Genomic DNA, 7,500 nt, shown 5'->3' with positions numbered 1-7,500 from the left:
CTTCTCCCCCTCTCCCTCCTCTCCCCCTCCTACCTCTCCTCTCCCCGTCCCACCTCTCCTCTTCCCGTCTCCCCCTTCACCCGCTTCTCCCTCCTCTCCCCCCTCCTTTTCCCCCCTCTCTCCCTCCTCTCCCTCTCCTACAATGACTTCAACTCTATTCAGCGGCGCGGTCTGGCCGTGGTTCTAATAGCCGCGTTTCCAACACTGGCCCCTCAATTAAATTCGCGTCGACGGAGAAAAACAGTCAGATACCTTCATTGTACCTTACTATTACCTCCTCCTCCCCCTCCTCCTCCTCTCTCCTCCTCCTCCTCCTCCTCCTCCTCCTCCTCCTCCTCCTCCTCCTCCTCCTCCTCCTCCTCCTCCTCTGCCTCCGCCTCCTTCTCTGCCTTCTTCGCCTCCACCTACTCATCCTCATCTTCCTCCATATTCGCCGTCGATATCTCTTCCTCCGCCTCCTTCTATTCCTCCTACTCCATTTTCTCCTCCACCTCCTCCTTCTTCTCCTCCTCCTTCTCCTTCTCTTCCTCCTCCTCCTACTCTTCTCCTCCCTTTCCTTCTCATTTTCGATTTTCTTCTCTTCCTCCTTTTCTTTCTACTTTTCTAGAGGGAGGGAGGGGAAAGGGGAGATTAAACTAGTTTAATGAGCCCCTTGAACCAATGTTTTCCCCCCTGGTAAGGGGGTAGCCATGTCAAGGCATTCTTTTCCGTCTCCAGAGAAGCATGACACGTTTTTTTTTTTTTTTTTTTTTTTTTCCTTCATCATTGTCGGGACCTATTATACTACCTCCCCCCCGGTGTTCGACCCCCTTTCCCTCCCTCCCCCCGGATCTCGCATGTCATCTTTTTATGTCACTTCAGATTTCGCTTTTTGACCTTATATACATCTGTTCCTCCCTCGCCGTGTCCTCTTTGTGGGACCTCGGGCAACGCCTCTGCAATTGGGATTCGAACTCGGGTCGTGAGTCTCGCTTCCTGTGTTCTTGTCTTCCTCCTCTATCTCCAACATCTCCAACAAGGCTACAGCTGTCGCCAACGCCAGGGCGGTTTCGGGGCTTATCGCGGTCATATTCATAATCAAGTGCGTCACCTGTCGTCGTAGTCGTCGTCGTCGTCGTCATCGTCATCACCATCATTATCATCATCATTTTCGTCGTCATCGTAATCATCGTCACCGTCATCGTCGTCATCGTCGTCGTCGTCGTCGTCGTCATCATCATCATCATCATCATCATCATCATCATCATCATCATCATCATCATCATCATCATCATCATCATCATCATCATCATCATCATCATCATCATTATCATCGTCGTCATCGTTATCGTCATCGCCATCATCACCATCATCGTCGTCATCATCATCATTTTCATCGTCATCGTCGTCATCGTTATCGTCATCGTCATCATCACCATCATCGTCGTCGTCGTCGTCGTCGTCGTCATCGTTATCATCGTCATCATCATCATCACCATCATTATCATCATCATCATTTTCATCGTCATCGTAATCGTCACCGTCATCATCATCATCATCATCATCATCATCATCATCATCATCATCATCATCATCATCATCATCATCATCATCGTCATCGTCATCGTCGTCATCGTTATCGTCATCGTCATCATCACCATCATCGTCGTCATCATCATCATTTTCATCGTCATCGTCATCGTTATCGTCATGGTCATCATCACCATCATCGTCGTCATCATCGTCGTCATCATCATCATCATCATCATCATCATCATCATCATCATCATCATCATCATCATCATCATCATCATCATCATCATCATCATCATCATCATCATCATCACCACCACCACCATTATCACCATCATCATCACCATTATCACCATCAGCAGCAGCAGCAGCACTTAAACTACCACCATCACCACCACTTTCACCATCGACAATATCTTGTGCATCCTCTCGATCCATGTCTTCTGCACCACCGTTCTTTCAGTCATATCTCTTCTTCTTCCTCCTCCTCTTCCTGCTCTCACTCCTCTTCCTTTTCCTCCTCCTCATTTTCTTCCTACTTTTCTTCCTCCTTTTCCTCCTACTCCTCTTTGAATCTCTTCTTCTTCCTCCTCCCCTTCCTGTTCTCCCTCCTCTTCCTTTTCCTCCTCCTCACTTTCTTCCTCCTACTTTTCTTCCTCCTATTCCTCCTTTTCCTCCTACTCTTCTTTGAATCTCTTCTTCTTCCTCCTCTTCCCGTTCTCCCTCCTCTTCCTTTTCCTCCTCCTCATTTTCTTCCTCCTTTTCTTCCTCCTCTTCCTCCTTTTCCTCCTACTCTTCTTACTCCCTCGCCTCTTCCTCCTCCTACTCCTCCTCCCCTACCTCCCCCTCTACCTCTTCCTCCCCTCTTCCTCCTCCTCTTCCTCCTCCATAGACTTTTCCTCCTATTTCTCTTTTTCTTCTCTTCCTCATACTCTTTATACTCCCTCGCCTCTTCCTCCTCCTCCTTTTCCTCTTCCTTTTCTTCTTCCTCCTTCTACTCCTCCTCCTCCTCTACTACCTCCTCCTCCTCCTCCTTCTCCTCCTCTTTCTCCTCCTCCTCTTCCTCCTCCTCCTCCTCCTCCTCCTCCACCGCTTCCACCCCCACCTCCACCACTTCCTTCCTAGATAAGCATGCACTACCCGATTACCATTAACTCTGTCAGAGTTACCCAGCTCTTAGCTACAATTTGGTTTCCCCGCCTTCCTCCTCCTCCTCCTCCTCCTCCCTCTTTTCCTACTCCTCCTCCTCCTCCTACTCTCCTTCCTCCTCCTCCCCTTCCTTCTCCGCCATCTCCACCTTTTACTGCACCTACTTATCTTGATCCTCCTCCTCCTCCTCTTCCTCTACCCATTCTTCCTCTTCTCCATTCTCTCTTCCTCTCACTCCCCTCTCTTCTCCTTCTCTTTCACTCACCCAGTTCTTCTTCATTCCTTTTTATTTTTTCTTTATTCTCTCACTCTTTATATCTTCTTCCACTAAAAATCCAGGAAAGCATTGGTTTCTTGCCAAAATTGTCCAACTTTGGTCCCAAAAGGATCTTACATATACTATTTCAATTAAGAATAATTCTCCTTGGAAAAAATAAATGTCTCATTATTGTATTAAGTGCATGATTGTATTATATTTCATTTCGTGGTCATACACGATATTTGAGTCTATTTTACAAATTATCCTTTGAGACAGTTTATTTATTTTTTCTCAAATGAACAAGTTGTGAAAATGACAAAACATCTATTTGGAGGAATTTTTGTATATTTCGTCAATTAAGATGTGTTTAATTTGGCCCCCGTATTTCCATGCATTGTATGTTACTACTGATTGTCAAGTAGGAATATAATAAAGTTTACTTTTTACGTTGTTTTTGTAAGTTGGGCTTTGCCGTTTTCATTTATTTTCTTATTTATCTTTTTTACTGATCTTTGGCTTTTTTGTTATTGTTGTGTTGGTTGTTAGGTTTTAAAGAATTTTGATTTTTTTTCTTTTCTTTTACTGATTTTTGGGGTTTCGTTAGTGTTGTATTGATTGCTTAGACTTTATTTAGAGGATTTGGATCAATTATTTGAGTTGTGTTTTCTGAGATCTAGTTGTTGGTAAGTCGATCCTCATCCATAGCTAAATCAACCAGCACACACACACATACGCACACACACATGCACACATACATGCATACACAACTATATATATAACCATACATACACACAGATATGCACACACAAGAAGAAATTATCCAAAGATATTCACAGATTAACCCAAATTTTACTCAATGAGGACAAGGAAAAGAACCCACGAACGTAGTATTTTTTTTTTCTGTACATTGCAATTAGATAATCACACGCACGCACACAAACATACATACGCACACACACATACACACACACACATACACACACACACACACACACACACACACACACACACACACACACACACACACACACACACACACACACACACACACACACGACTCGGTGTCGCGGTTGGTAGAGTCCCAGACTGTCAGTATGGCGGTACCGGCGGTACCTGGTTCGAATCCTGCCCAGGGCTGAATTTATTTCAGTATCGCTGCGCTTCGAGTCGTTACTCCAACTCTCGTGGGCGGGGAGTTGGGTGTGTGTGTGCGTGTAAGGTCATAGCATTACCCATAGATCGGTCATACGAGCTCTGAGCTCTCTTTCGGGAGGGAAATAGCTGTCGGTCACGAGTCCAACACGTGATCCAAAGACCAAGGTGAATCACACACACACACACACACACACACACACACACACACACACACACACACACACACACACACACACACACACACACACACACACACACACACACGCACACACACATGCGTGGATTTAACAAACCAGACTGGATACATAACCTACTTGAGTCCGATTCCAATCATACTTACACATTCACACGCACACACGCACATGGAGGAACGTCAGGCAACTATGACATACACAATCCCCCTTCCAGGGGCAAGGTCTTGCGTGCGCATCATCGGTACTGGAGGACAAGAGATACAAGACCAGTTGTGGTCTTCTTCTTCATGTCAAGTCAAAGAAAAGGTCCTGGAAGGGGGAAGAAGGGGAAGGTTCTGACACCTAAAAAAAAAAAAAAAAAGTTATGACGATGATAGAAATTATAAAAATAAAATTAAATAGAGTAAAGTAAAATAAAATAATGAAGTGATAAGTTGTGGTCTTCTTCTTCATTTCAAGTCAAAGAAAAGATCCTGGAAGGGGGAAGAAGGGGAAGGTTCTGACACCTAAAAAAAAAAAAAAAGGTTATGACGATGATAGAAATTATAAAAATAAAATTAAATAGAGTAAAGTAAAATAAAATAATGAAGTGATAAGTTGTGGTCTTCTTCTTCATGTCAAGTCAAAGAAAAGGTCCTGGAAGGGGAGAAGAAATGGGAGGTTCTGACACCTAAAAAAAAAAAAAAAAAAAAAAAAAAAAAAAAAAAAAAAAAAAAAAAAAAAAAAAAAAAAAAAAAAAAAAAAAAAAAAAAAAAAAAAAAAAAACATATATATATATATATATATATATATATATATATATATATAATAATAATAATAATAGTAATAATAATAGTAATGATAATAATAGTGATGATGATAATAGAAATTATAAAGATAAAAGTAAATAGAGTAAAGTAAAATAAAATAATGAAGTGATAAGTTGAAATAGAATTGAATAGATAAATGAATGAATGAAGTAAGATGAAATCAAATGAAGATAAAATGAAGTTGAAGAGAATATAGTGACTTCAATGACGCGACACTCAAGTGTAAAGATAAATAAATGAATAAATAAATAGATAAAAATTAATAAAAATAAAAATGAAATAAATAAAGAAATAATAAATAAATAAAGATAATAAATAAAAATAATAAATAAAAATAATACATAAATAAATGAAAATAATAAATAGATAAATAAAAATAATAAATAGATAAATAGATAAAAATAATAAATAGATATATAAAAATAAGAATAAATAAATAAACAAAAATAGATAAAATAAAAAAGAAAAAGAAAAAAGAAAACGGGTAACTGACCAGTAATCTTACCCTAGACACAGAGGCACTAGACTACATCCAGAGGGGAGGACAGGAGAACAAGTGCGCAGGCCTTGTGCAGGCACGAGGAGCTCATCCTGTGACAGGGGTGAGCAACCTTTGGCACGCGAGAAATTTTTGTATCAAAGATTTGGCTGATTTTGGCACTCGCATATAAAAAGGTTCCCCACCCCTGCCCTATGATAACTAGATTCGAACGTGGGAATGCAGTCCATGGCAAGGCAGGAAAGGTGATATGATCAAAGGATATGAGAAGGTACTAGACGGATTTAGCTCAAGGGAGGGATATCACACTGGGATAACAAGGGCTTCGCCAGCTCCGACAGTTGAAAGTTCGTTTGAGTCAAAACGACTTCGGTTACGATATTTGAATTTTCAAATCTCCAACTGTCAGATTATCTTTCCTTCATATATAGCAAAGCTGAACGATGAACTGAGAGATTATAAATCTATACGAAAGTTAGACATATTGTTGAAATATTCTTTAGAAAAGTCTAGATTTCTGTAAGCAAAGTCATACTCTAGTTATTCAAATGAAAGTTGGAGGTAGAATGTTGGAGGGAAAATAGCCCAGTGTGATGCCCTCTTCTAGACGAGTAAATGCATTGTCTAGGATTATAGGAAAATAGAGAAGATGTCTAGATTAAGTGAGGAAAATAAGAAGGCATAAAGGAAGATATTTGTTGGTTTGCAAAATCAAAAAGATAAAAGTAAAACAATGAATAAACAAAGTAAAAAGTTAGACAAATAAATAAATAAATTGATAGATAAATTATAAAGTTAGATAAACAAATAGATAAATACATTAGTAAATTAATAAACGAATCAATCAATTCAATAATAAATAGATAAATGAACACATAAATGAATAAATGAATGATGGATAAATAAATAGTTGAATAAATACATCTACAAATAAAAACTGCAAGAATCAAATTACATGGGTTAAATAAAAAAAATTCTTATACTTCAAAACATTTGGACTGTCACTATTATTTACCAGAATGTGTGTGTTTTATGCATATGTATATGTATATGTATATATATATATATATATATATGTATATACAATGTATACAATATATATACATATATATATATACAATATATACACTATATACATATATATATATATATACAATATATATACATATATCATACACACACACACACACACACACACACACACACACACACACACACACACACACACACACACACACACATATATATATATATATATATATATATATATATATATATATATTGATGGCGCAATCGGTTAAGTCACTATCACTTGTCACGTGCTAGCTGAGGTTCGAGTCCTTGGCTGTACCACGTTTCAATTTCTGCATGTATGCCTCCTCGAGCTTCTCGATGTTGATGGCTTAGAATTAAAGTGAATTGTGGTTGATAAATGTATATATATATATTTATATATATACATACATATATATATATATATATATATATATATATATATATATATATATGTTTATATGTTTATATGTTCATACATATATTTATGCATATATCTGCATGCGTATATACGCATACCAGCACCGCTATACATTTGTACAATAAACACAACACTATGCTCTGAAAAAGAGAAAGAAATGAAATAAAAAGTATGAAGCAATTGGGAGACGCATACTCCAGATCTTGTATTGTTCCGCGGTCGATTTGCTCGACTCCCCAGTGTCTCAATTGGAGAAGAGTACGCATAGACGCAATCACATCAAATGCAACAAAACAAAAGAAGACGAAGAAATAAAAGAGCAAAAGAGCGTGGTAGGGGGGGGGAGGGAGGGGGAGGGGAGAGAGAGAGAAAGAGAGAGAGGGGTGGGTGGGTGGGGGGGAGAGGGTTGAAATTTACAATAATTACGAAGGACCTGACAGACACATAGA

Source organism: Oratosquilla oratoria, chromosome 37, assembly GCF_046742065.1.
Source record: "Oratosquilla oratoria isolate Oo_2021 chromosome 37, ASM4674206v1, whole genome shotgun sequence".
NCBI classification, from domain to species: Eukaryota; Metazoa; Arthropoda; class Malacostraca; order Stomatopoda; family Squillidae; genus Oratosquilla; species Oratosquilla oratoria.
The sequence above is the reverse complement of the archived record's forward strand: the minus strand, read 5'-3'. Positions refer to the sequence as shown.